Raw genomic sequence first — 13122 nt, 5'->3', positions numbered from 1 at the left:
CCTCACGACAACAATGTATGTACCATAATGTAACAGCTATCAGAACACAGATGGTAAGAAAATAGCATCCTGATCTGCACCTGGCTCTCCCCTCACAGTGCTGCATGATACTGCAAAGCTGTAATTTCCCTGATCACCATCTGCTTTTCCTCCAGTTTCCTGCTATCTTGCAGTGGCAGATGGGTAGCCTGGCCAGGATCATGAAAGGCTATAGCCTCCCAGTCCTCACAGGTTTGCCCATATGCAAATCTGGTGTGACCAAACAAACAAACCTATTTCTGGATCTGTCCTTTTCTTCTGAAAGGGGATGTGAGCAAATCTTACTATTACAGAGATTTTAATCAAGACTGACTCTTTGAGACAGAATCTTGCAAATATTCCAACCCCCTTAAGAGTCTGTAGTTCCACTGCAAAACCAAGATACTGAATGGTGGTGAAGTGGGGTTGTCATGTTCTCTGCAATTTGCATAGAAGAAGCTTTGTATTTAATTCTTGGATTTGTGTAATTTGTTGTTGTGTTGTATGCCAACTCATTTCTGATTTATAGCAACCATATGGCAAATCTTAGCAACATTTGTTCAGAATAAGGTTTGCCTTTGCCTTCCTCTGGGGCAGAGAGAGTGTGATTTGCCTAAGGTCATAAAGCACACACAAGCACAGCAAGCACAACAGGATAGGTGGATTGCACAGGCACAAAGAACCCTTTCAGTGCTAGTTCTTTTTTATAGAAAGCAATAGTTAATCACATATTCCACTGCTGCACATTTTACAGAAATGGAGAAAATCACTTGTGAAAATGCAAACATTTTTGCTGAGAGCAACCCCTCTTTCTAAAACATTTATAGTTGTCTCATTTGCCCCACAAGGACAGTGCAAGTCCAGATTTGCATCCCCAGTCTGATGTCAAAGGCGATGTGTGTGTGTGTCTGTTTTTGCACTGTTAAATAAAACAGTGCTGAAGAACAGTTTTAGGTAACTCAAATCTTGCACTATATATATATGCTGAAACATACAGTTTGATAAGATCCTCTTTCATATACAACACCTCCTTCCCCATACTTTAGAACCTCAAATGCAGTTCTCCTCTGAGTGCACTGACCATTTCACATTTGGGCTCTGCTGAGAATGATTAGTGCATTCTCTATTATGGCACCTTCCTTCACTGTAATACAGCTATTTAGCCATATTACAGTGAGGGAAGGTGTCATAATAGACAATGTATTAATTATTCTCAGCAGTGCCACAATCTGAAATTTTGTGACAATTTTGTGAACAATTCAGAAGAGCAGGAAAGGGCATGGTGCTGCTCCTGGTGAAGCTTCTAGTGTGCCTTCACCCTGCCTTATTCATAGAATCATAGTCATAGAGTTGAAAGAGACCACAAGCCCATCCAATCCAACCCCTGCCATGCAGGAACTCTCAGTCAAAGCATCCCTGACAGATGGCTATCCAGCCTCTGTTTAAAGACCTCCAAAGAATTTTATGAGAGTTCTACACTTACAAACCTCTTGCTTTCTCCCCTGCCCCTAAACAAATAAATTAAAGAGGAAAAAATAAAATTTTAGAACAGTATCTTTCATCTCTTAACATTGATACCCCACCCTCCAATTGTGGGCCCCCAGTCTTTGCTGAAATTAGAAAGTATGATCTAATGTCTGACAGTCAATTTATTACCAATTTAAACTCTAGAACAGATTGGTCTTTTGTTTATAGCTGAAATATATGGCTTGCTTTACTTTCATGAACATTGACTGAAATGGGTGAAATGTGTTTCAACTGGTATTTATTTACTACTGTTCAACTGTATTTCTAAAAGCTCAGCTGAAGTTCCTGCAATGTTAGAAATTTTAGGACTGAAAGAAAATTTCATTTGGGGTGTCAGAAATCTTTGAGGGGCAATATCCTGATTTTGGGGAGCCAGCATGGTGTAGTGAGTGCTGGACTATGACTCTGGAGATCAGGGTTCAGTTCCCCACTCGAGCATAACAACCCACTGAGTGACCTTGGACAAGTCACATTCTCTCAGCTTCAGAGGAAGAAATTTGCCCAACACCCCCCCCCCATGATAGGTTTGCGATAGGATCTTGATAAATTAAAACATTACCTGGAGGTACACAACAACAGCAACATCTTCATTTTGTTTTCCATCTACACCCTTGTGCATTGTGCATGTATTATTTCAGTGATTCTCAGAGGCCATTAAAGTAAATCATTATTATAATCACTAAGTCCCCTCAGTGAAGTAAGATCATACCAAAGATGGACTGGGAATTTACCAATTCACTCCTGTGCTACCCAGTATCCTTCACACAATATTCCATGTACCAGAGGGACAAGAGGTAGCCCATTCCATGCTTAATTCTAATTATTTCTAGTCTTTATGCCTGGGATTTAGCCATGTGAATATATGTTTAAAAGAATGTTAGATAAGAAAAATACAAGTGATTTCTGCAGCTCTTTACCGGACATAATATTTCAGCTAATCCTCTGTAAACATACTGGGTATTTGTTCCTATGAATGAACACAAAATTTACTGAAACATAAACATTCTGACAGCTTAATTAGTTCAGTTCATTCATTACTGAAGTAGCACGCAGTAGATTTTTTTTCCTGCTTTCTCAAAGCACACTCCTCAAGCCTTATGAGAAGAATTACAGCATGGTCCAAGACCTTCTGTCTGTGGTCCTATTTTGTTGCAATTTTTCCTTGAGCTTTGTGTAGAATCTAGTGTATGGAATCTAGTGTTTGGAACAGATGTTCTGTGTATCCAGGGATAGGGGACAGTGATTCTCAAGATAAATGATACATTATTGAATTAATGTATGGTTAAAAGAGGGTTACAATTTGGCTTAGCAAACCAAAGTCTTTGGCTCTCTTGAGTCTGCTTGTGCACACAGGACTTAAGTTCCTAATAGCATAAACATGTTTTTAAAAAATCTTGTTTTTTTTCTATGACTGATTCCAAATTCAGACATGCATCGTATTTGCTGCTATTTGTTGTTGTTGATGTTGTTGTTAGGTGCTTTCAAGTCATTTCAGACTTATGCCAACCCTAAGGTGAATCTATCACCAGGTTATCTTGGGAAGAATTATTCAAGAGGGGCACCCTTGCCTCCTTCTTTTCCTGAGAGAGTGACTTGCCCAAAGGCACCCAGTAGGTTTCCATGGGTCAGTGGGAATTCAAACCCTGGTCTTCAGTATCATAGTCCATTCTCAAACTACTACACCATGCTGGCCCTCTTCCCATTGATACCTCTTCTCAAGAACATAAAATTTAATCTAATTCCCTGTTCCTTCCTTGCTACTAACCTGAAAGCAGAAGTGATAGAAAGGTCTTACTGAACCCTCTCTGTTCTTCCTTTTCTCCCATCTCTTGTGCTGAATGTAGTGTCCCACATACTAGTGACTGTGAATATTTCAGTTTCTTAGGGTACTTGCATCCAATATACAAATATTCATTATTTCTCAAAATACATCTTCCAGTACTATTTACCCCAGGACACTGCTGTTTCCAGGGCTGAACTGTAGGAAGAGTCCTTAAAATTCAGTAAGAAGTTGCATGAGCCTTTCACTGGCTCCAGTGGCCCAAAGAGAAAGGAACATTTTCTGACCCATTTTCAACAGGCTGGAAAAAATATATCTATCCAGAACTCACTTGCATGCAAACTAAATTACTCCATTTGATCATCTGCGCATGGGAGGGTAGTATTAAAAGAACTGAAGGTGGAAAAGGACTGCTCCATAGAGTATCTTTATGGCATGTTAGTTTCCTCCCCACATCTGTTTATGTGCCTATATCTCTTTACTGAGTATGATAATAGCTTCAACACTGAATGAGGCAAGAATAAATAGCTGAAGGGGGAATTTTGAGCCAAAGGAGAGAATCCATGCCCCACAGCTAACTCATAGAGGCAAATTCCTTCCCTCATTTCCCAGCTTAGTTCCCAGCACATCTTTTAAGAACCTCCCATACAAAAGTAATGAGATGTCAAAAGAACCGGCGGGGCGGGGGATAAAAGATGGGTTGAGAAGCCCATGCCTCATGTGTCCTCTGAGCAAGATAAGGCTTTTTTCTCATCCTTAGTCCCCCTCCCCCTTTACAGGGCAAATCTCAATTGGATTTGATAGAAGGGTACAACTCCATTGATTTCAATAGGAAGAAATTGAGTGGTCAATTGTTTCTTTGCTTTTTTGCTTTTGAAAGAGAATTTAATGAGCCCTAAAGTACCACTCCTCCTCCTCCTCCTCCTCCTCTTTCCTCTGTGGATTTTTACCACCCTCTCTATAGTTCTGTAGGGTTTTGGTACTTAGATCTTTACTGTGGCTGAAGTCAAAATGCCAGGAATAGAGCTCTTGCAGAGAGCCATCTTCACCAACTTCCTGTTGCCAACCTCAGGAAAGGGAATAGCTGTGGTAGTAGACACTCTTATGAGGATGGCACTAAAAAACTAATTAGGTGTTGGAATTAAACTGACCTGTACTTCTGGCAACTGGGGAATTGACATGGGACTTGTAAAGCTCACCATTACTAGCCTCATCAATCTTGTTGAATGTACATGCATAAACACAAATGTATGTACAGTGGGCCCTTACCTTATGCAGGGGTTCCGTTTTGGAGCCCCCCTCCCTGCATAAGGCAAAAATGTATATCCTTGAGCCCCATTGAATATAGTGGGGCTCATGCTCACAGTATGGGACAGTGTGCGCACTGTGGGTGCTTGCACCATTCATTTTATTACAGTGCAGCTTCAGCATAAACTGAAAGCCGTATATAGTGTTACAAAAATCAAGCATTAATAACGACATGAAATAAGGTAAGTTCAATATATTGTAACAAAAGAAAACAAAAATTAGTGGATATGAATGGTGTAGCTGGTATTTTGACGTAGTTGGACTTAGTCATCTTTCTAACACAGGATTGAACATTCTTGTACTATACATTTTTTATTTTCTGTAATATTCTAAGTTGCTGCAGAATGGTTCTATTTACACTTTGCAGCAAGCAATTTAACCTCAGTATTTCAGTGTCACAAATCTGTAACCTTTCATATTACACCAAGCTTCTTAATGATGATGATGATGATGATGATGATGACACTGAAAAGCTAATTATAAACTGGGATTGAATTTAATTACCCTTCAGGCCTGGGTTGCATTCAAGTAAGGGACAGACTTGTATGTTCAACATTGTCATTCCCAGTTTCTAAGTGTTGGCATTATCTTAGATGTAGCATATTTTTCAGTGAAACAAATTGTAAAGTACAAGCAAATAATTAAAGACTGCAAGTCTTTTATTAATAAAAACTTAATCCTGATAAAATATAAAAATGAATAGACTGTGACTGGTTTTTTTTTTAATTGATGCATGGTATTTGTGGCAGTGTTTGTATAAAAGTTTAAACATACTCGGCTGGATCCTGGTTAAGAGTAAACCTATTCAAATCAATGCTATTTAAATGAATTATGTCTAACTTTGGTCCCACTGATTCCTTTTTTAAAAATTATTTATTGTTTTACCATCACAAAATTAAAAATAACAACACAAAATACGAATAAGATAACATGCAGTGATTTTCTCCTTGACATTTTCTGCTACATGTTTACACAATTGCTATATGTTCCCAGCTGTATCCCCAACCAAAATTTCCCCTTTGTTTTTTCTTCCTTTAACCCTCCACCCCACTTTTATGTACTATATATCTTGTTTGGAATTTTCCTTGGAGCATATCCCCTATCATAATATTCTTTAAATTAACTTAATTTCTCTGTCCAATCCACTCCTCCTTTGATCTGTTCTCTAGGTTTTTTTAATAAGACTGTGCATCTTTAAAATGAAGTTTAATACATAATTTAATTCTCCTTATATTTTTCTTTCCTGCTAGTATTGTAGAACAGATTCTTTCCCTTTCTGGTGTCTCACTGTTGCTGAGTTTAGTCTTCTATATGTTTTGACTGTTTTATCTGTTCAGTATTTTATTATTTGATATTTATCTTTCATTTTTATTAAATTCTTTATTGGTATAGTTTACAGTTCATTGCTCAGTTTCTAGATCTACAGTGGCCCTTCCCTTACATTCTGGATCCCCCCACAAAAGGGGAATTCCGTATATGCTTGTACTCCATTGAAAACAATGGGACACATGCTTGTGGTGCTGCGCAATGCATGTGCCATGGGCACACATGCCATATGTTCTATTGTTGCATGGCTTTAGCATAAGCTTGAAGCTGCGTATAGTGCATCCACATACAGAGCGGGTGCACTTTATATTTACTTAGCCATTTTACAGAACTTGGCAGTGGTTTCAATTCTTCTTAGGGTTTCTATTTGTTAGCACCATCATCCTATCCATCTCCATCATGTCTAGGCTCTTTCTTTCACCTTCCATTTTTGGGCATATACCAGTCTTGCAGCTTAACTGAATATAGGATATATTTTAATTGTTTATTTTTAATAGGAAACATTCTGGTGTTGCTTTAATTGGTTTTTTAATTATTAGTTGTAGCATCTTATGAATTTCCATCTAGAAATTTCTTCATTATGGGACATGTCCACCAAATACGGCATTATGTCCCTTCTTTTTTTCTGCGTTTCCAGCACTTTCACTTTTCATATTATTGGATTTTTGCCAATTTATTCAGAGTCATGTACTATCTGTGTATCATTTTATATACATCTTCTTTCACATCCATGCTAAGCATGAATTTTAAAACTTGGCCCCAGCCTTTCCCCCAACTTTCCATTTGTATAGGGTGACCAATATTTCATGCCCACTTGATGGTACTTTCTTTAACTGTTTCTGATTCCATTTCTATATTCAACACTAATTTATATAATTTAGATACAATAGATGTTTGGGTTACAAACAAGTTCACATCTAGGGTTTGTTTGTTTTGTTGTTTTTGTAGTTGCTAATACCTTCTAGTTTAAGGTCCAATTTTAGTCTTTCATTTAATGGGTAGTATGTGAACCAGTGGCATGTAAACCCATCTTCCTCTATTTGTTTTTAGTCTGGAAATCTCTCCGGGTTCAGCAAGTTTTGGTATTTTAAACAATTCTTTTGATGTTTCACCTGGCCTATCATCAGTGGTCCCACTGATTTCAATGAATGTATTCAGATTACCTGATTAAGGAATTTATCACACCAGCCTGCTCTCTCATCTGAATCGTGTTATTTTAAGGATATGGAAACATACCAGTTTGACAACGTTCATTATCACACTTATTGCAATAGACCGAAGGCACTACTTTGGTAATCTATGGTCCTGCACTGTCTCTTATACACAGACTCTATCACCCATCTTCTTGTCTGTGCCCTAACTAGCCTGCCTTTTGGTTTTTTATTATTTTTGTTTTTGTTTTTACCACAATTGCACAATTATGCCAATGCAATGAAATTAAATAAAGAAATAGAAATGGGGGGGGGGGGGGGGGACAACCTGCTAGGGAGTGGCAAGGGAGAGAAGGGAAGAGGTGCAGAACTATGTCCACTCACACTATGTGACTGTCTGAGAAGCAGAACTGTAGACGGTGGCACTTATCACACAGAAATCTATAATGCAAAAGTAGTGTGATTGGGGAGTATTGATGGGTTTTACCCATCAATGGAAAGGAGCACTCTAGGAAATGATGGGATGCAAAGCAGCAGCAGGATGGACATGATATTGTGTGATGAATACTGGCCAAAGACACCTTTATCTTGTTGAAATTCTCCTTTATGACCATTTTGTGATAAATTCTTAAGTGTGGAGCCAGGTTGTTGTTGTTGTTGTTGTTGTTATTTGGAATAGTATAGAGAATCTATTATATTTTCTCAACATGGCATGTCTGGGCATTTTGCCCTTTTCCCTGTATGACAGTTATTATAACCCATAAATTGAACACATTCTCCATGTCCACTTACCCATGTCTACTTTTAAAAGCTGAAAATCCTTGTTAAACTATTTTATTGTATGCTTTTACTTTCAAAATGTGGCCAGTTGTGGCCCTGAGGCTCAAAGATTTTTTCCCTGTGGGTCCCTGCCCTATTTATAGCAGAAAAAAAGCAAAGTATATTTCCTGGACCCTTTTACAGCACATAATTTTAGTACCATGATTCTTCTTCAGCTACTGTGGATGGATCCTATTGAATCCTGAGATTTGTAGTTTGGTGAAGGCCTTGAATAATCTGAATAAGAATGCTAAATATCCCTTTCTCAAATACAAACTCCAGAATTCACTAGATGAAACCATGGCAATTAAAGTGGAACCATCATGGTATCACTGTGTAGTGTGAAAGGGTCTCTGGAAGCCTTCAAAGGCGGCAAATTATTGTTCTTGTTAACTTTTTTATATTCTGCCTTTTCTCTAAGCCAAGTCACCAAGGGCAGCTTACACACGAAATCAAATCCAGTATAGTTAAAACATACAAACGGTCAACTTTAGAATGGAAATAAATTATCAGTCTTATTAAAAACAATTTAAAATATACAATTATGAACAATAAAAAGCTGTTTAAAAATACTGGACAGAATCCTTTAGGGCAGTTACAAGTGCCTAACCTAGAGTTGTGCTTTCATAACTGTTTTGTATTCACAGTCCCTCTATATGTTCTAGTTCAGGGGATACACTGGGACTGTGAAAACCACCCAGTCATCATTTACCAGGAAGCAGCCACTGCAGTTGACTGGGATCAGTTACCCTGTCACTTAGAAAGCAGCTGACTGATGTTTCCACCTCCATACTTTGCATGAGCAACCTCTGGTGAGAGGAGGCATTGTTATAGGGACCCTGCTTCTGCCTGTCACAAGGGAGATTGCTTATGGGAGAGGTGGGAGCACAAATTCCAGACTGACAGGGGAATGGATCCCCATCAATTGCAGCAGCTGCTACCCAGTAATTGGGGACTCGGAGAATCAGGTTGGGAATCACAGTGTAACTTTGCAACCACACTGGGTATGCATTCATAAGTGACCAAGATAATTCTAGCCAGTACGACTAAAAATAGGCAATCATTTTGTAACTTGGTCACAGGGCTTTCCCTGTAGTTTTTCATTGTTATTATTGTGTGCCTCCTCTCCATTGATGCCTCCTTGTCATGGGGGAGAGGCTTACGCACCCTAATGATGTTGTGAGCTATGCTGGCGGTGGTATAATAGCCACCAGCAGGGCCTCCCATGCCAGACAGGTCACAAACGAAGGGTCTGACCAAGAGTGCCAAAGGGCAGGATGGGTTCTCTAGCCTTATGGCAACCATCCTAGGAGAAGGAAAACTCTAATCCCAAACCCAGGCAGATGGTGCTTGTCTAACTCTATAAGGTCAACCATCTAAGAGAAGGAAACTCTAATCAAACCTATGACCCAAGGACCTCGCTGCTACTGTCCATGCTTGTCAAGGCCTCAGCAGACGAATCTTTGGTTTAAAGGGTGAAGCTAGTTCTGTGCACGCTGTGCTCCACCAGAAAAGTCCATTGCACAGGATACATCCAGTCTCTGAAAAAGCCCTGTAGCGATAGGCAAGGGATGAAACGGCAGGTGTAAAGATGCACAGGAAACCGCAGGCCCAACCCTGCATGTAGGTGGTTCAGGACTTTGGTCGCTTGAGACTGACCAGGGATGACAGTCTTGTTTGGCAGCATCCTGAATGACCAAACAGCCTTTTTTAAGGAGAGCACTGCTTGCTCCATATGGAGAGGGGCCTAGAAAAGATGGCCTAATGAAAGCTCATCCCCAACAACCCGGTTGGCTAGCTGCGGCCAACGGGCATCTTCTGATGCGGTCAAACAAAGACGAAGAGACAAAGGCACACACCAGCCTCCAAAGGTGCAAACGCTTGCATGCTGGAACATCAGAACCATGCAAGATTCTGCAGATAGTGGACGTCCTGAGCGTCGTTCTGCCCTAATAGCCCATGAACTGTCACGACTTAACATCGACATCGCTGCCCTTAGAGAAATTCATCTCCACAAGGAAGGCAGCCTTAAAGAACACGGTGCCGGCTACACACTCTACTGGTCTGGCAAACCCAAAACTGAAAAACATATTTCAGGTGTAGGCTTTATGATCAAAAACTCCTTGCCTCCAAACTCGAAACCTTGCCAACAGGACACTCTGATCGCATTTTCTCCTTACGCTTCCCACATGTTGTTCTCTTCAGTATATATGCAAGCCGACCCTGCGGAGAAAGGCAAATTCTACTCAGACCTACGCCACCTTATACAGAAAGTCCCTGCAGAAGGCAAAATCATTATCCTTGGTGACTTCAATGTCAGAGTAGGAAAGAACTTCAAAGCCTAGAAAGGTGTTTTAGGCAAGCATGGTGTGGGAAACTGTAATGATAATGGACGCCTCCTGCTAGAGTTTTGTGCAGAACAGCAGCTGACTATTACAAACACCATCTTTCAGCAGAAAGATAGCCTGAAGACAACCTGGATGTATCCCTGATCCAAACACTGGCACCTCATTGACTATATCCTAGTGTGCCAGAGAAATATTTGTGATGTCCGTCATACCCGAGTGATGCCCAGTGCAGAATGTCAAACAGATCATCGCCTCGTAAGATGCAAACTAAATCTTCATTTTCAGTTCAAACCTAAGAGGGGTGGCATCCTAAAGAGGAGACTCCAAGTCAACAATTTTCAACAAGCTGCCATGAGAGACAACTTCCAGGCAAATTTGCAAACCAAACTTGAAGACCATCCTGTAGACTCTTCTCCTACAGTGCTTTGGCAGCATATCAAAAACGGCATCCTGCAATCTGCGGAAGAATCCTTAGGGTTCTCCCTCAAGAAAAACCAAGACTGGTTTGATGAAAACAACCAAGAGATCCAGGAGCTGTTGGCAAAGAAGAGAACTGCCCACCAGGCACACCTCGCCCAGCCATCCTGCCATGTAAAAAAAGCAGCCTTTCACCTTGCATGTAATCAACTCCAACAAAAACTCCGAGACATTCAGCACAAGTGGTGGATCAATTTAGCAGAAAAGACACAATGTTGTGCAGATCTGGGTTATTCCAGAGGATTTTATGAGGCTCTTAAAGCAGTGTTTGGACCTACATATCAGATCCAAAGCTCCCTATACAGTACAGATGGTCAAACACTAATCACATATAAAGCTTCCATTCTGAACAGATGGGCTGAACATTTCCAAATCCTCTTTAGTGCCAACCAAGTAGTCCAAGACTCAGCTATTCAACATATGACACAACATCCGATGAAGAAGGAATTGGACATAGCTCCCACTTTGGAAGAAACCGTTAAGGCCATACAGCAGATGAAAACTGGCAAGGCTGCCGAAATCAATGGAATTCCACCTGAAGCTTGGAAACATGGAAGTCATGTACTCCATGCTAAACTCCACGAGCTCCTTGTGAGTTGCTGGGAAAAAAGCGAACTGCCATCAGATCTCCGAGATGCAGTCATCATCACCCTGTACAAGAAAAAAGGAGCAAAATTGGATTGCTCAAACTATCGAGGTATAACACTGCTCTCCATTGCTGGAAAAATCCTTGCAAGGATACTGCAGAACAGATTAGTCCCTGCTATTGCAGAAGAACTTCTCCCTGAAAGCCAATGAGGTTTTAGAGCTAATAGGAGCACTACAGACATGGTATTTGCCCTTAGACAACGGCAAGAGAAATGTAGAGAGCAGAACAAAGGACTCTATGTAACATTTGTCAACCTCACCAAAGCCTTCGACACTGTGAGTAGAAAAGGTCTGTGGCAGATCCTGGAACGACTAGGATGCCCCCCCCCCAATTCCTCAAAATGATCATCGTGCTACATGAAAGCCAGCAAGGTGAAGTCAGATATGGTGATGCTCTCTCGGAGCCTTTTCTAACAACTAATGGTGTGAAACAAGGTTGTGTTCTCGCTCCAACTCTATTTACAATCTTCTTCAGCATGATGCTCCAAAGGGCTACGGCAGATCTCAAAGAAGAAGATGGCATTTATATACGCTACCGTACTGATGGTAGCCTGTTTAACTTAAGCCGCCTGAGGGCCCGCACTAAGACTCTAAACTATCTAGTCCATGAGCTGCTTTTTGCTGACGATGCTGCCCTCGTTGCCCATACAGAAGCAGCTCAGCAGCACCTAACATCTTGTTTTGCAACAGCTGCAGAGCTCTTTGGACTGGAAGTCAGTCTGAAGAAAATGGAAGTTTGCTACCAGCCGGCACCTCAGGAAGAACACTACCATCCCCACATCACCGTAGGCACATCTGTGCTTAAGTCCGTCCAACAGTTCACCTACCTGGGAAGAATCATCTCCTCAGACACCAAGATTGATAAAGAGATCGATCACAGACTGGCAAAGTCATATAGTGCATTCGGAAGGCTTCACAAAAGAGTCTGGAGTAACGAACACTTGAGGCGAAGCACAAAAATCAGTGTGTATAGAGCCATTGTACTGTCTATTCTCCTCTATGGGTCTGAAACATGGGTCACCTATCGCCAGCACTTACAACTCCTTGAACGCTTTCATCAGCGCTGTTTACGCACAATTCTAAATATACACTGGACTGACTATGTGACGAATGTTGCTGTCCTTGAGCAAGCAGGGATCACCAGCATTGAGGCCATGCTATAGAGGACGCAGCTGCGCTGGGCAGGACACGTTTCTAGGATGAAGGACCATCGCCTCTCAAAAATAGTATCCTATGGTGAACTCACCATGGGTCAGTGTAAGAGGGGCGCCCCAAAGAAGAGATACAAGGACTCCCTGAAACAACATCTCAGGCTTGGCCAAATTGATCACCAACAATGGTCTGCCCTGGCCTCACATCGGGAGGCATGGAGACGCACTATCCACAAGGCTGCAGCCTTTTTCGAAAGCTCACGGCAAACGAGTCTCGAAGAGAAACAACGCAGAAAGAACCACAACCTGGAAACATCACCCAAGGAGACATTTCGCTGTGCTTTCTGCAACCGGACCTGTTTGTCTGGATTGGCCTTTTTAGTCACCAACGCGCTTGTACAAAGCGCGAGATGAGTCCTTCCTGAATCTTCGTTCACGAAGCAAAGCCAGAGAGAGAGAGATTGTGTGCCTTTAAGTTGTTTCCAATTTTTGGCAACCCTAAGGTGAACCTATCGTGGAATTTTCTGGAGCTGGGAATTTTCTATAACTCACCTAAGGTCATCCAGTAG

The 13122-nt window shown here is 41.1% G+C and overlaps 1 protein-coding gene across 1 annotated transcript in view; it reads left to right on the top strand.

Moving 5' to 3' along the window:
* NELL1 (neural EGFL like 1) overlaps positions 1–13122 on the top strand; it is a 657613-nt gene that overhangs the window by 623514 nt on the left and 20977 nt on the right.

This window comes from Sceloporus undulatus, chromosome 1 (assembly GCF_019175285.1).
Source record: "Sceloporus undulatus isolate JIND9_A2432 ecotype Alabama chromosome 1, SceUnd_v1.1, whole genome shotgun sequence".
NCBI lineage: Eukaryota > Metazoa > Chordata > Lepidosauria > Squamata > Phrynosomatidae > Sceloporus > Sceloporus undulatus.
The sequence above is the reverse complement of the archived record's forward strand: the minus strand, read 5'-3'. Positions and strand labels throughout refer to the sequence as shown.